The sequence below is a fragment of the Bubalus bubalis genome, chromosome 4, assembly GCF_019923935.1.
Source record: "Bubalus bubalis isolate 160015118507 breed Murrah chromosome 4, NDDB_SH_1, whole genome shotgun sequence".
NCBI classification, from domain to species: Eukaryota; Metazoa; Chordata; class Mammalia; order Artiodactyla; family Bovidae; genus Bubalus; species Bubalus bubalis.
Genome location: NC_059160.1, coordinates 102,692,634 through 102,710,776, shown reverse-complemented (window position 1 = coordinate 102,710,776; position 18,143 = coordinate 102,692,634).

Here is an 18,143-nt window from a genome sequence, read left to right as displayed (position 1 = left end):
GTCAGACTTTATTTTTCTGGGCTCCAAAATCACTACAGACAGTGACTGCAGCCATGAAATTAAAAGAAGCTTACTCCTTGGAAGGAAAGTTATGACCAACCTAGATAGCATATTCAAAAGCAGAGGCATTACTTTGCCAACAAAGGTCCGTCTAGTCAAGGCTATGGTTTTTCCTGTGGTCATGTATGGATGTGAGAGTTGGACTGTGAAGAAGGCTGAGCGCCGAAGAATTGATGCTTTTGAACTGTGGTGTTGGAGGAGACTCTTGAGAGTCCCTTGGGCTGCAAGGAGATCCAACCAGTCCATTCTGAAGGAGATCAGCCCTGGGATTTCTTTGGAAGGAATGATGCTGAAGCTGAAACTCCAGTACTTTGGCCACCTCATGCGAAGAGTTGACTCATTGGAAAAAACTCAGATGTTGGGAGGGATTGGGGGCAGGAGGAGAAGGGGACGACAGAGGATGAGATGGCTGGATGGCATCACTGACTCGATGGACATGAGTCTGAGTGAGCTCCGAGTGTTGGTGAGGGACAGGGAGGCCTGGTGTGCTGTGATTCATGGGGTCGCAAAGAGTCAGACACGACTGAGCGACTGATCTGATCTGACCTGTACAAAAAAAGATCTTCACGACCCATATAATCACAATGATGTGATCATTCACCTAGAGGCAGGCATCCTGGAATGTGAACTCAAGTGGACCATAGGAAGCATCACTACAAACAATGCTACTAGAGGTGATAGACTTCCAGTTGAGCTATGTCAAATCCTAAAAGATGATGCTGGGAAAGTGCTGCACTCAATATGCCAACAAATTTGGAAGACTCAGCAGTGGCCACAGGACTGGAAAAGGTCAGTTTTCATTCCAATCCCAAAGAAAGGCAATGTCAAAGAATACTCAAACTGCCGCACAATTGCCCTCATCTCACACGCTAGCAAATAAATGCTCAAATTCTCCAAGCCAGGCTTTAGCAATATGTGAACTATGAACTTCCAGATGTTCAAGCTGGCATTAGAAAAGGCAGAGGAACCAGAGATCAAATTGCCAACATTCACTGGATCATCAAAAAAGCAAGAGAGTTCCAGAAAACCATCTATTTCTGCTTTATTGACTATGCCAAAGCCTTTCACTGTATGGATCACAATTTATAAACTGTGGAGACTTCTTCAAGAGATGGTAATACCAGACCACCTGACCTACCCCTTGAGAAATCTGTATGCAGTTCAGGAAGCAACAGTCAGAACTCAACATGGAACAGAGTGGTGCCAAATAGGAAAAGAAGTACATCAAGGCTGTATATTGTCACCCTGTTTATTTAACTTATATGAAGAGTTCATCATGAGGAATGCTGGGCTGGATGAAGCACAAGCTGGAATCAAGACTGCCAGGAGAAATAGCAATAACCTCAGATATGCAGATGACACCACCCTTATGGCAGAAAGTGAAGAAGAACTAAAGAGCCTCTTGATGAAAGTGAAAGAGGAGAGTGAAAGAGTTGGCTTAAAGCTTAACATTTAGAAAACTAAGATCATGGCATCTGGTCCCATGACTTCATGGCAAATAGATGGAGAAACAAAGGAAACACTGGCTGACTTTATTTTGGGGGGCTCCAAAATCACTGCAAATTATGACTGCAGTCATGAAATTAAAAGATGTTTACTCCTTGGAAGGAACATTATGACCAACCTAGACAGCATATTAAAAAGCAGAGACATTGCTTTGCCACCAAAAGTCTGTCTAGTCAAGGCTATGGTTTTTCTAGTAGTCATGTATGGATGTGAGAGTTGAACTGTAAAGAAAGCTGAAAGAGATGGAAATACCAGACCACCTGACCTGCCTCTTGAGAAACCTGTATGCAGGTCAGGAAGCAACAGTTAGAACTGGACATGGAACAACAGACTGGTTCCAAATAGGAAAAGGAGTACGTCAAGGCTGTATATTGTCACCCTGCTTATTTAACTTCTATGCAGAGTACATCATGAGAAAAGCTGGGCTGGAAGAAGCACAAGCTGGAGTCAAGATTGCTGGGAGAAATGTCAATAACCTCAGATATGCAGATGACACCACCCTTATGGAAAAAAGTGAAGAGGAACTAAAAAGCCTCTTGATGAAAGTGAAAGAGAAGAGTGAAAAAGTTGGCTTAAAACTCAACATTCAGAAAACGAAGATCATGGCATCTGGTCCCATCACTTCATGGCAAATAGATGGGGAAACAGTGTCAGACTTTATTTTTTTGGGCTCCAAAATCACTGCAGATGGTGACTGCAGCCATGAAATTAAAGGACCCTTACTCCTTGGAAGAAAAGTTATGACCAATCTAGAGAGCATATTGAAAAGCAGAGACATTACTTTGCCAACAAAGGTCCGACTAGACAAGGCTATGGTTTTTCCAGTGGTCACGTATGGATATGAGAGTTGGACTGTGACGAAAGCTGAACACCGAAGAATTGATGCTTTTGAACTGTGGTGTTGGAGAAGACTCCTGAGAGTCCCTTGGACTGCAAGGAGATCCAATCAGTCCATTCTGAAGGAGATCAGCCCTGGGATTTCTTTGGAAAGAATGATGCTGAAGCTGAAACTCCAGTACTTTGGCCACCTCATACAAAGAGTTGACTCTGGGAGGGAATGGGGACAGGAGGAGAAGGGGACGACAGAGGATGAGATGGCTGGATGGCATCACTGACTTGATGGACGTGAGTCTGAGTGAACTCCGGGAGTTGGTGATGGACAGGGAGGCCTAGCGTGCTGCCATTCATGGAGTCACAAAGAGTAAGACACAACTGAGTGACTGAACTGAAGTGAACTGAAAGCTGAAGAATTGATGCTTTTGAACTGTGGTGTTGGAGAAGACTCTTGAGAGTCCCTTGGACTGCAAGGAGATCCAACCAGTCCATCCTAAAGAAGATCGGTCCTGGGTGTTAATTGGAAGGACTGATGTTAAAGCTGAAACGCTGATACTTTGACCACCTGATTCAAAGAACTGACTCATTTGAAAAGACCCCGATGCTGGAAAAGATTGATGGCAGGAGGAGAAGGGGATTAGAGAGGATCAGATGATTGGATCACATTACTGACTCAATGGACATGAGTTTGGGTGGACTCCAGGAGTTGGTGATGGACAGGGAGGCCTGGTGTGCTGCAGTCCATGGGGTCACAGAGTCACACATAACTAAGTGACCATACTGAACTAAAACTCTCTTAAGATGTAACATGTTCTCCACATGTAAAACTGAGACAGTACTACCTTCCTCACAGCATACTATACAATATTATCCTGAATAAGAATGGGACATACTTGGGAATGAGACATGGTACTTGTTCCCCAATCTCTAATAGTCCCAAACTATCAATTGAAAAATACAGTCAGAAGACAGATAGTTAAACATTAGCAGCAAGGAAGATACAGTGGCAAAAAGACAAGTGGGGAGTAGTCAAGTTATACTCCAACCATCCGGCAACCCTCCTCTGATCTCACCCTGAATGGGCAAAACTATGGTTGAGTGGTGAGCAACTTATCCTGATAAAGAGAAAGCACAGTAACATGAGGAAATTTCTCTGGGCTGCATATGATCAGACTAAACAGGTGCATAACCTGTGTGTGTGTGTGTGTGTGTGTGTGTGTGTGTGTGTGTGTGTTGTGTACTAAGTCACTTCAGTTTTGTCCACCTCTTTGCAACCCTATGAACCATAGTTAGCCAGGCTCCTCTGTCCATGGGATTCTCCAGGTAAGAATATTGGAGTGGATTTCCATGCCCTCCTCCAGAGGATTTTCCTGACCTAGGAATAGAACCTGAGTCTCTTATGTCTACTGCATTGGCTTGCAGGTTATTTACCACCAATGCTACCCACCTAACCTAGATAAAACCAAACTCATTATACCATCATTATAACAAAATCTGAATGTGGTTTTTCCCTCCCCTCTGCTTCACAAAAACACCCCACTCTCCTTCTGAGAGTGTAACTTGCTTTAATAAACTTTGCTTTGAGCTTAAACCTGAAGTGGTAGTCTGAAATTCATTGCTTGCTATCATAAGGACCAAGATAGCTGGTCCAAGTCTTCCACTGACTTCCTTGGTGAAGTTATTTGACACAACATATGCCAAGCAGGTAACCCAGGGACAGCAGAACTTTGAAGCTGTAGATCAAAGGATTAGGAGGATTTGAAGAATGTTTAGGAAATCTTGTTTTGCATATTTTACTTTATATTAAAATTCTTAATAGGAAAATAATAGAATATTGTAAAGGTGGGAAAAGTTAAATTTCTTCATTTTATAAAACTTCTCCACTGGATTAATTATAAAATAAAAAAATTAAATTAAGTTTTTCTACCTTTAAGCTCATCAAGGGCTTCCCTCATAGCTCAGTTGGTAAAGAAACTGTCTGCAGTGCAGGAGACTCTGGTCTGATTACTGGGTCGGGAAGATCCACTAGAGAAGGGATAGGCTACCCAGTCGGTATTCTTGGGCTTCCCTTATGGTTCAGCTGGTAAAGAATCCACCTGCAGTGCAGGAGACCTGGGATAGATCCTTGGGTTGAGAAGACCCCCTGGAGAAGGGTAAGGCTACCCACTTAATTATTCTGGCCTGGTGAATTCTGAGGACTGTATAGTCCATGGGGCACAAAGAGTCAGACATGACTGAGCAACTTTCCCTCACACTAAGCTCATCAAAACTATGTCTTATTAATAAATATTAATGAAAGCTGCTAAATCATTGAGGATGAGGTTGTTAATTTTTGTTAGTATAACTCAGGAAGAACATTAACACAATTCTAGATAACCAAACAAAATTCCTGAAGCAGGATCAAATCAGAGTTTCAAGGATCTCCAGGTTTAAGTGGGGTTTGGTCCTTCCAACAGGATCAAGACTGGGTCTTTAACTCATTGCTGAGGGTCTCTAGCTTTATGGAAAGGAATGTTATAAAAAATAAGATGGAGGTACAGCCTTACACTGAACTCTTAACATTTTCCAGTGAGAAATGGAATATTTTCTGCCATATCAGTTAAACAACAGATGTCACAAGCATTAGATATTGCAGCCACCACCAATGGTGAGCTGGTGAGCACTGAGGGAACCAGGAAGGGGAAGAATACTTGCCATCTAGCAGCCATCAGACTGCAGCCACTCCCTATGGTGAGCCCTGAGGAAAATCAGCATATAAAAACACAGGATACTGATCCCAGATAGCTGAAGAGCATATCAAAGGAATTTCAGTGAGCCCAGACTCTTTAATTAATAATAATCTTTTGATGCCCTAACTACCTGCTCTTTGTTGCAGAACTTCTATATAACCTGACTCCCCACCTTGCCTCCTTAAAGCAGTTTTCTCAGAATTACTTGAGATTCTGTCTCTTGGGCCTGAAGGCCTAAAAATTCCCACCAGCAATAACTCTCAATTTTTACATTTTTTTAACATATTTTTTTAAGTCAACACTAGTATATTCATTTGTAAGAAGCTTTAAGTTATTAAATATTAAGGCATTTTGGGAAAGCTTTTTAAAAAGCTAGGATCAATAAAACACTATAAAAAATATTCTCAATGAGGGCCAATCCACTTCTTATATTCTGATTCACTTGCAGCAATTCTTACAGACTTGTTATGTAGTGAGCAAAGTTAGCAAGCAGCCGTCATCTGCCCTTGAAAAATTTTTAACCTTCCCTATCTCTCCAAACATAAAACCAAATCCAGATAGAAATACATTCCAAATATTACAAAACATAATTCAAAATAGATTTATTAATAGAAGAAAAACAAAGACAATGCTTAAAAATATGCAAAATCCCTTTAAGAAACTTTTTTAAAACTGAATAAAGAATATGAAATACAAATAATCTTAAATCTGGAAAAGAAATTAGCATAGCTAATTGCACACAGTTATTTACTTTTATGCAGCTTTTTATTGTTTCATTTCCTATGTTACTTTTCATCCAATGTATACAAATCTCACCCATCTTTACCTTCTCTAGGACAGCACTGTATATCTGTGAACACTATAAGAGTTTTTTTGGTTTGTTTCAAGATGTATTTCCAGAGCTAAATATTTTATCTGTAAACTCTTAAAATAAGAAGGTGTTGCCAATTATTATTGTCATGAGGAATCTGGCAGTCTAGGTAAGAGAAAAATCTGGCTCTCTGTTTAATGACCACACATGACATATTAAATAAGAAGGTGCAGATATGAAGAGCTCCTGCTTGAGTATCTATCTTTTTGCACAGGTAGAAAATTTTCCCAGAAGTCGTATGATTTAGGAAGTTCTAGATACTAATATTGGTATCCTATAAGTTTAAAAAAATAAAACTGATCACACAGTGAATAAGACATGCTTTTTTATTAAGTATAGCAGACTTGATATCTGTTTTTACCACTCAGAGAGTTGTACCTGGAAAAGCCCATCACAAATAAATATACTAGCTTATGTAGTATATTTTAAGAGTGAGTGAGTGAAGCTAACAGAAATATCGTTTTCAGATTTTACTAAAACATACTTTAATATGTAATACAAAACATATAATTAATGGAATCTTCATGATATGGCATTTTGTGTGTAATTGTCTATAAATAACATGTCTTCATAGGATAGATGCTACACCATCTGCAAAATCCAGCTGTCATGCTTTCTCCACATCCTGAGTTAAATTGCTTACATTTTTTTAAAAAGTGTTTATACTTTACCAATGCAAACATATAATGATAAAATACAAAATCTCTTCAATTCATCATGTGTTTAATTAGGTGTGCTATACAGAAAGACTAGGTGCTTAGCAACCCTGCCTAAACCAGTGACTAGCTAATAGTCGCAGTAGCAAAATCTCTTTACCTCTTGTGTCGTACATTCTACATATAAAATGATAGGTGATGGGCTGATTATTTCCTAGAGATAAGCTGTTCAACATAGTGGTTGGTTATTACATATGGTTCTTGAACATTTGAAATGTGCTAATGAACATTGGAATGTATTGCAAGTCTTGTACACAAGACTTCAAAGACAGTACAAACTATGGAGGCAAAATATTTCAGTAATAATGTTATACTGATTATCATTTGAAATTACAATATTTTGTATGTTTGTGTAAATAGAATGTAAAAATTATTTTTACCTACTTTGTTTACTCTTTTAATGGATCAGTTTGAGGATACAATGAAAGGACATTTATTCAGATACATTCCATTAATTCTTTTCAGCCTGAGTCATTTGGCATCAAAACGGAGGACATCAGTAGGAATGTATTATCCAGTTTATCTTTTCCTCCTTAAGGGTTAGAGGTTGGTCATTACTTGTTGGCTCCCCCAGCTTATCTATAGAAGGTCCCTGTTTCTGAGTAATAAAGTGACTAAACACACACAAAATGTCTCCACCAATGTGTATGCCACTCAGTCCTTCCTACCTCCAGGATGCTCTGTACTCCCTTTCATTTCTCAGTCAGTGTACTTACAACTCATTTGGGCAAGATCCTTCTCCACACCCAGCTCTTAATAGAAATGGCAGAATCCTACTATTTGTCTGCACTGAGGTCTCCCTTGAACTCAAATCACCCTGGATTTACAACTACATAATCCATCCCTCAGAGGTTGGGTACTCTGGAGAGCAACAAATTCCGTCTTCTGCACTGAATGCTAAGCAAAAGTCTATACTTGATAATTTTTGTGCTTTCTAATTCTGAAATACTAGAACTGATACTTCAATATTTATCTCAAAATGAAAGAATTCCAAAAATGTATGTTTTCTATTTTGCATTTACTCACTTTTATGAGTTTATTTGCATAAATTTGAGATACAATCTTCAGGGTTTTTTAAATCATATATTTTGACCGAAATGTTGAGCATATGGCATGTAAATTCATTTGGGAGATTGACTTGATTTCTCTAATTCTCATTTTACCACGTTATCCCTGGAGTTATAATACTACCAATTCCTAACAGGAAAAGAAACACATCACCCCGTGTTGTAACTAAGCAAAATCAATGCTGCCACTCTGGGTTTCTGAAAACTTTAAAAAGCAAAGCACAAAGATTTATAAATGTTATCTTCTTCAATGGTGAAATGTTATCTTCTTCAATGCTCTAACTCTTTCATATTTCACTGTAAAGCATTTTGGCATTTTACCAAAATCTTGTAAGACTGAAAGGAGAAGTGTGCTAAAATTCTTCATAAGAGGGGGTATAAAGGACAAACAAAATCCAATGCTTCACAAGCTCATTCAATTTGCCCATTCCCCTTTTAATGAAAACATTAGCAATTAGTAGAAAAATAAACACGATTGCAACAAATTGTCAGTTCACAATATATTACATCAATGAGGAAAATCCCAAAAGTATAAAAAGCAAAAGGACTTAGCAAACTTCAATGGGTTTACTTCAGAACTTCAGTGCTATATATCAACTAAACTTCAATTTGAAAAAAAAAAAAAAAGAAAACCTTCAGACAGCCAGATGGGAACTGAGAAGATTTACACCATGTAAAGAAATGGAAAAGGAAAGGGATTCATAGCCACAGAGAATCAAAGTTAAAAATGACACATATTTAACAAATAGAGAATACTTAAAACAATAAAGGGGGCAACTAATATAATTAACATTATAAAACATTCAATAAACTATCTTTTGTTCTTTTGAAAAAGCTAAAGGGATACATAAATAAGGCATTGGTGTCATGTGCAAAAGGACATTTTTAAATAAACCTATATAATAAAATGATTACTGTTGTAATCATAGCTGCTGCTACTGCTAAGTCACTTCACTCATGTCCGACTCTGTGCGACCCCATAGACGGCAGCCCACCAGGCTCCCCCATCCCTGGGATTCTCCAGGCAAGAACACTGGAGTGGTTTGCCAATTCCTCCTCCAATGGATGAAAGTGAAAAGTGAAAGTGAAGTCGCTCAGTCGTGTCCAACTCTTAGCGACCCCACGGACTGCAGCCTACCAGGCTCCTCCGCCATGGGATTTTCCAGGCAAGAGTACTGGAGTGGGGTGCTATTGCCTTCTCCATAATCATAGCTGATATTTACAAAGTCTATATGAAGTGTTACTTTTTTTTATATAGTATCCAGGTTATTTCTCAGAAATTAAAATATTTTTCCCATTTTGTAGAAAAGGAATCTTAGACATATTGAAGTTAAATTACTTGTCCAAGGCCACTCGACTAATAATTGACAGAATCAGAATTTAAACTTAGGAAGTCAGGCTCCAGAGATCAAACTCTTCAGTATCAAATATATTGATGAATTTGAATAACTTAAAACATACTTAAAAAGATAAATTACCAAGAAAGTAATGTCTGGAGTGTTAGACTCAGTATTTTAGAGAAAGCCATACTCTTAGAAAGGATCTGCTACAATCACAGATTTCACATATTAGCACACTTGCTTAAGGAAGTTAATGATTTAGGTCAAAGGTCATTTTTATTTGGGAAGTTTGGGCTAAAGTTCAGAGCATCCTCTCATCCTTAAAAGAATCTTAAATTAAGCGTTAAAATTCAATAAAGTAGTAACTGAATGACTATATATAGTCATTCAGTATAAACACATATAACTGAATGACTCAGATATCAATTGGATAATAGGCGACAAGTTTTTTAATTTCTTTCTTTCCTTTTTCTTACAATGGGCCTTCATTGCACAAAATCAGATTGATCGCAAAGTGTTAGTCTCTCAATTGTGCCCAATTCTTTGTAACCCCATGGACTGTAGCCTGCCAGGCTCCTCTGTCCACAGAGTTTTTTAAAAAAAAAATAAGCTTCTAAGTTTGTTGTTATTAAACAAGAAAAACAATAAAAATGACTTATTTTCTGTATACAGAAATATATTATCTAATATATAAATACATATATTAATATAATGAGGATCTGTGAACTCACCACCCCAGCAAAGATGTCTGAAAGCAAATAACCATCCCCACAAGTTTCTTCCTTCTCCTACATCTGCCTCCTCTTTAGTAATCTAGTTTTTTTTTTTAATTATGTCTTATGTCTTAAAATTTTTGTCAGATATAAATGTGTGTCTAAATAAAAGAATAAATTATTTAAGCTGGGTTTGCTTTAAAACTTTATTAAATGGATATTATTATGGTTAAAATATTCCAAGACTTCTCATTTTCATTGAAAATTGCATAGTTAAAATTCATATAACTTCATCCATATAATCATAATTTATCATTCCACTTCATAGCTCTATTATAATTTATTTCCTATTTCTTGATGGGCAGTTGAAGGGTTTTTTCCAATTTTTGCAATTAAAATAACTACATTGCTTAGACATATTTGTACATCTTTCCATGTGCACCTATACAAAAGTTCATCTTGGATATGCTTAGAAAAAGAGTTGCTAAGTTGTAGAAAATACAATGCTCACCTTATAAGGCACTGCCAAACTATTTTCAAAGATGATTGAACAAATTTATTCTCCCATCAGCAACAGGTAAAGAAATTGTTTGCTCCTCATTTTCTCCAAATGTTTAGGTATTGTCAGACTTGTGTTTTTTTTTTTTAACAGAATGCCATCTTTTTGTTTTCATTTCCATGATCACTAATGAGGTTTGAGTCTTTCACAATTTGGGGCCAAATAGGTTTTCTCTTCTATGAAATGTCTTTTCATGTGTTTTGCCTACTTTTCTTTGGGATTGTTGCTTTTCTTTATTGATTTTTAGAAATTTTTATGTAGTCTTAATAATAGTGTGTTTACATGCGCTCACTCAGTCATGTCTGACTCTGCAACCCCATGGATTATAGTCCACCTGGCCCCTCTTTCCATGGAATATTCTAGGCAAGAATACTGGAGTAGGTTGCCATTTCCTGCTCCAGGGGATCTTCCCCAACCAGGGATTGAACCACATCTCTTTCATCTCCTGCATTGGCAGGCAAATTCTTTACCACTGCAGAAGCCAATAATAGTGTTGTTGGTTACATGTTGTAAACATGTTCTCACAGTTTATGACTTTTCACTTTTTTCAAAGCATCTTTTCATTTTTTTTTTTTTTTTGTTGTTGTTTAATTCATTTATTAGGATAATTTTTGGTTTAGTCACCGAGAAACCACCATGGCACTCCTCTTCTTCATTTGGAATCAGTGTTGCATGTTCTTTATTAACTTGAGTTCAGTAAGTTATGGCTAGAATTTTATTTTTGTAATATTTATGGTGTTCCTTTATCAAAAGTTTTTTTGCATTATAACCAATGGTTGATAAACAGTTGATATATTATGTTTCTGAATCTTAAAAATAACTGAAGAACAATTTTTGTCTTATTTCCCCAAATATCTCAGGATGTTTGAAATTAATAGAGCTCAATTATAAATTTTTTTTCTGGTAAATTCAGCTTAGTGAGAATGTGTTATTTAATGATAAATTTTATGGCTATGTTTTATTTTTTATTTTATTTTATTTTTAAACTTTACAAAATTGTATTAGTTTTGCCAAATATCAAAAGGAATCTGCCACAAGTATACCTGTGTTCCCCATCCTGAACCCTCCTCCCTCCTCCCTCCCCATACCATCTCTCTGGGTCGTCCCAGTGCACTAGCCCCAAGCATCCAGTATCGTGCATTGAACCTGGACTGGCAACTCGTTTCATACATGATATTTTACATGTTTCAATGCCATTCGTCCAAATCTTCCTACCCTCTCCCTCTCCCACAGAGTCCATAAGACTGTTCTATACATCAGTGTCTCTTTGCTGTCTCGTACACAGGGTTATTGTTACCATCTTTCTAAATTCCATATATAGGCGTTAGTACACTGTATTGGTGTTTTTCTTTCTGGCTTACTTCACTCTGTATAATAGGCTCCAGTTTCATCCACCTCATTAGAACTGATTCAAATGTATTCTTTTTAATGGCTGAGTAATACTCCATTGTGTATATGTACCACTGCTTTCTTATCCATTCATCTGCTGATGGACATCTAGGTTGCTTCCATGTCCTGGCTATTATAAACAGTGCTGCGATGAACACTGGGGTACACGTGTCTCTTTCCCTTCTGGTTTCCTCAGTGTGTATGCCCAGCAGTGGGATTGCTGGATCATAAGGCAGTTCTATTTCCAGTTTTTTAAGGAATCTCCACACTGTTCTCCATAGTGGCTGTACTAGTTTGCATTCCCACCAACAGTGTAAGAGGGTTCCCTTTTCTCCACACCCTCTCCAGCATTTATTGCTTGTAGACTTTTGGATCGCAGCCATTCTGACTGGTGTGAAATGGTACCTCATAGTGGTTTTGATTTGCATTTCTCTGATAATGAGTGATGTTGAGCATCTTTTCATGTGTTTGTTAGCCATCTGTATGTCTTCTTTGGTGAGATGTCTATTTAGTTCTTTGGCCCATTTTTTGATTGGGTCATTTATTTTTCTGGAGTTGAGCTGTAGGAGTTGCTTGTATATTTTTGAGATTAGTTGTTTGTCAGTTTCTTCATTGCTATTATTTTCTCCCATTCTGAAGGCTGTCTTTTCACCTTGCTAATAGTTTCCTTTGATGTGCAGAAGATTTTAAGGTTAATTAGGTCCCATGTGTTTATTTTTGCTTTTATTTCCAATATTCTGGGAGGTGGGTCATAGAGGATCCTGCTGTGATGTATGTCAGAGAGTGTTTTGCCTATGTTCTCCTCTAGGAGTTTTATAGTTTCTGGTCTTACATTGAGATCTTTAACCCATTTTGAGTTTATTTTTGTGTATGGTGTTAGAAAGTGTTCTAGTTTCATTCTTTTACAAGTGGTTGACCAGATTTCCCAGCACCACTTGTTAAAGAGATTGTCTTTAATCCATTGTATGTTCTTGCCTCCTTTGTCAAAGATAAGGTGTCCATATGTGCGTGGATTTATCTCTGGGCTTTCTATTTTGTTCCATTGATCTATATTCCTGTCTTTGTGCCAGTACCATACTGTCTTGATAACTGTGGCTTTGTAGTAGAGCCTGAAGTCAGGTAAGTTGATTCCTCCAGTTCCATTCTTCTTTCTCAAGATCGCTTTGGCTATTCGAGGTTTTCTGTATTTCCATACAAATTGTGAAATTATTTGTTCTAGCTCTGTGAAGAATACTGTTGGTAGTTTGATAGGGATTGCATTGAATCTATAAATTGCTTTGGGTAGTATACTCATTTTCACTATATTGATTCTTCCGATCCATGAACATGGTATATTTCTCCATCTATTAGTGTCCTCTTTGATTTCTTTCACCAGTGTTTTATAGTTTTCTATATATAGGTCTTTAGTTTCTTTAGGTAGATATATTCCTAAGTATTTTATTCTTTCCGTTGCAATGGTGAATGGAATTGTTTCCTTAATTTCTCTTTCTGTTTTCTCATTATTAGTGGATAGGAATGCAAGGGATTTCTGTGTGTTGATTTTATATCCTGCAACTTTACTATAGTCATTGATTAGTTCTAGTAATTTTCTGGTGGAGTCTTTAGGGTTTTCTATGTAGAGAAGCATGACATCAGCAAACAGTGAGAGTTTTACTTCTTCTTTTCCAATTTGGATTCCTTTTATTTCTTTTTCTGCTCTGATTTCTGTGGCCAAAACTTGCAAAACTATGTTGAATAGTAATGGTGAAAGTGGGCACCCTTGTCTTGTTCCTGACTTTAGAGGAAATGCTTTCAATTTTTCACCATTGAGGATAATGTTTGCTGTGGGTTTGTCATATATAGCTTTTATTATGTTGAGGTATGTTCCTTCTATTCCTGCTTTCTGGAGAGTTTTTATCATAAATGGATGTTGAATTTTGTCAAAGGCTTTCTCTGCATCTATTGAGATAATCATATGGTTTTTATTTTTCAATTTGTTAATGTGGTGTATTACATTGATTGACTTGTGGATATTGAAGAATCCTTGCATCCCTGGGATAAAGCCCACTTGGTCATGGTGTATGATCTTTTTAATGTGTTGTTGGATTCTGATTGCTAGAATTTTGTGAAGGATTTTTGCATCTATGTTCATCAGTGATATTGGCCTGTAGTTTTCTTTTTTGTGGGATCTTTCTCGGGTTTTGGTATTAGGGTGATGGTGGCCTCATAGAATGAGTTTGGAAGATTACCTTCCTCTGCAATTTTCTGGAAGAGTTTGAGCAGGATAGGTGTTAGCTCTTCTCTAAATTTTTGGTAGAATTCAGCTGTGAAGCCGTCTGGACCTGGGTTTTGTTTGCTGCAAGATTTTTGATTACAGTTTCAATTTCCATGCTTGTGATGGGTCTGTTAAGATTTTCTATTTCTTCCTGGTCCAGTTTTGGAAAGTTGTACTTTTCTAAGAATTTGTCCATTTCTTCCATGTTGTCCATTTTATTGGCATATAATTGTTGATAGTAGTCTCTTATGATCCTTTGTATTTCTGTGTTGTCTGTTGTGATCTCTCCATTTTCATTTCTGATTTTATTGATTTGATTTTTCTCCCTTTGTTTCTTGATGAGTCTGGCTAATGGTTTGTCAATTTTATTTATCCTTTCAAAGAACCGGCTTTTGGCTTTGTTGATTTTTGCTCTGGTCTCTTACAAAAATGGTGTATAAATTCGAACCCAAAACAATAAAGTAAATGGCAACAGGATCATACTTATCAGTAATTACCTTAAACGTAAATGGGTTGAATGTCCCAACCAAAAGACAAAGACTGGCTGAATGGATACAAAACAAGACCCCTACATATGCTGTCTACAAGAGACCCACCTCAAAACAGGGGACACATACAGACTGAAAGTGAAGGGCTGGAAAAAGATTTTCCATGCAAATAGGGACCAAAAGAAAGCAGGAGTAGCAATACTCATATCAGATAAAATAGACTTTAAAACAAAGGCTGTGAAAAGAGACAAAGACGGTCACTACATAATGATCAAAGGATCAATCCAAGAAGAAGATATAACAATTATAAATATATATGCACCCAACACGGGAGCACCTCAATATGTAAGACAAATACTCACGAGTATGAAAGGAGAAATGAATAATAACACAATAATAGCGGGAGACTTTAATACCCCGCTCACACCTATGGATAGATCAACTAAACAGAAAATTAACAAGGAAACACAAATTTTAAATGATACAATAGACCAGTTAGACCTAATTGATATCTATAGGACATTTCATCCCAAAACAATGAATTTCACCTTTTTCTCAGGTGCCCATGGAACCTTCTCCAGGATAGATCACATCCTGGGCCATAAAGCTAGCCTTGGTAAATTCAAAAAAATAGAAATCATTCCAAGCATCTTTTCTGACCACAATGCAGTAAGATTAGATCTCAATTACAGGAGAAAAACTGTTAAAAATTCCAACATGTGGAGGCTGAAGAACATGCTGCTGAATAACCAACAAATCACAGAAGAAATCAAAAAAGAAATCAAAATTTGCATAGAAACGAATGAAAATGAAAACACAACAACCCAAAACCTGTGGGACACTGTAAAAGCAGTCCTAAGGGGAAAGTTCATAGCAATACAGGCATACCTCAAGAAACAAGAAAAAAGTCAAATAAATAACCTAACTCTACACCTAAAGCAACTAGAAAAGGAAGAAATGAAGAGCCCCAGGGTTAGTAGAAGGAAAGAAATCTTAAAAATTAGAGCAAAGCATTTTTTCATACTTAAAATTTCTTCTTATTAAAATAGTTATGTGTCAAACTTGTAGAGACATTTTGTATTTGCATCTTAGGGGTTCTTCCTAACCCCAAATCAGAAAAATGCTCACTTTTGTTTTCTTTCAAAATGTCAAAGTTTTTATAAAACTCCTAGTGAAGAACATAGGCAAAACACTCTCTGACATACATCACAGCAGGATCCTCTATAACCCACCTCACAGAATATTGGAAATAAAAGCAAAAATAAACACATGGGACCTAATTAAACTTAAAAGCTTCTGCACATCAAAGGAAACTATTAGCAAGGTGAAAAGACAGCCTTCAGAATGGGAGAAAATAATAGCAAATGAAGAAACTGACAAACAACTACTCTCAAAAATATACAAGCAACTCCTACAGCTCAACTCCAGAAAAATAAATGACCCAATCAAAAAATGGGCCAAAAAACTAAATAGACATTTCTCCAAAGAAGACATACAGATGGCTAACAAACACATGAAAAGATGCTCAACATCACTCATTATCAGAGAGATGCAAATCAAAACCACTATGAGGTACCATTTCACGCCAGTCAGGATGGCTGCGATCCAAAAGTCTACAAGCAATAAATGCTGGAGAGGGTGTGGAGAAAAGGGAACCCTCTTAGGGAACCCTCTTACACTGTTGGTGGGAATGCAAACTAGTACAGCCACTATGGAGAACAGCGTGGAGATTCCTTAAAAAACTGGAAATAGAACTGCCTTATGATCCAGCAATCCCACTGCTGGGCATACACACTGAGGAAACCAGCAGGGAAAGAGACACGTGTACCCCAGTGTTCATCGCAGCACTGTTTATAATAGCCAGGACATGGAAGCAACCTAGATGTCCATCAGCAGATGAATGGATAAGAAAGCAGTGGTACATATACACAATGGAGTATTACTCAGCCATTAAAAAGAATACATTTGAATCAGTTCTAATGAGGTGGATGAAACTGGAGCCTATTATACAGAGTGAAGTAAGCCAGAAAGAAAAACACCAATACAGTATACTAATGCATATATATGGAATTTAGAAAGATGGTAACAATAACCCTGTGTACGAGACAGCAAAAGAGACACTGATGTATAGAACAGTCTTATGGACTCTGGGAGAGGGAGAGGGTGGGAAGATTTGGGAGAATGGCATTGAAACATGTATAATATCATGTATGAAATGAGTCACCAGTCCAGGCACAATACTGGATGCTTGGGGCTGGTGTACTGGGACGACCCAGAGGGAGGGTATGGGGAGGGAGGAGGGAGGAGGGTTCAGGATGGGGAACACAGGTATACCTGTGGAGGATTCATTTTGATATTTTGCAAAACTGATACAATATTGTAAAGTTTAAAAATAAAATAAAATTAAAAAAAAATGTCAAAGTTTTGCTTTTGACACTTTAAGGCTTCAGTCCATCTGGAGTTAAGAGAGAGGTGACCTGAGGACCTGATTTACCTGATCGTGTATCTTATTTGTGCCATCTGGCCTGTTAATACTTTACCCTGGATGTACAACTTTCATCTTACAATGATTTATGATGGACATCCCTGATCATATGACTTGAGGACATCTGAAAGAATCTAGATCATGATTAGCAATTTGCCTTCATGGTTACTATTCTGGTCCATAGTCAGATGGAGACACCTCATGTACATCAGAACCCAATAATAGACCAGGAGGTTTTTTTTATTTGTTTGTTTATTTAAGGTATCTAACTTTTCTGCTGTAGATATCTTGGAGCCCATGGGTTTTCTTTATGATCTATGTGGCTTTCTATCAGCTCCATACAGGCTCTAATCCCACCATTATATCTCTAATGGACTATGCCATAGGGTCCAAGCATGAGGGCTGCTTACACAGTAGTCTGAACTTACAGAGCCCTTTCAGCTCTAAGTTCTGCTCAGAGATATGAACTTTCATACCACCCAGCATATAGTTTGAAGCACTATTTCTGGATGTGGAACATACTGCCTCCATACCTCAAAGAGTTATCAGTCACTGTGCTTCATTTTTAGTTGTAGGAAGTATAAGATATGGGGATATCTCATCATTCTTCAGACTACTAAGCAAATGAACCTCCAGTGATTAGTCCTGATGCCAGGCAAATAACCAGTAGATTATCCAGCTTACAAATTTCATCTTAGCATCTCAGTTCTTGGACCATATTTGGCACCAAATTCTGAAGATTGGATACACTAAGGAGTAAACTCTAAGATGCTGACTAATCCATGGGGGAATCTATTAGGGAGTATTCTTAGGATTATTACCTATGGAAGGGAAAGGAATGAAGCAGAATTGGGCTAAGGGAGAAACTGGGCTTCTGTGCAGTTTCAACAATGGCCTCAGGTACCTTGTGGGGACACCTGAAGCCAGAATGACTCCCTAATAAGGTCTCCAGTTCAGGTGAGGGGAAATGCTTTTATGTGCATTAGCTAATCAGTTAGTGGATTCAGGCTGTCGCACAAAGGAAACACGACCTTGGCCAAAGCATCTCTTCTCTACTGAGTCAGTTCTGGAATAGACTGACTGGTTATTGTAAGGCGAGTGCAGAGAAAAAGACAGTGAGCCAGGCAGTCAG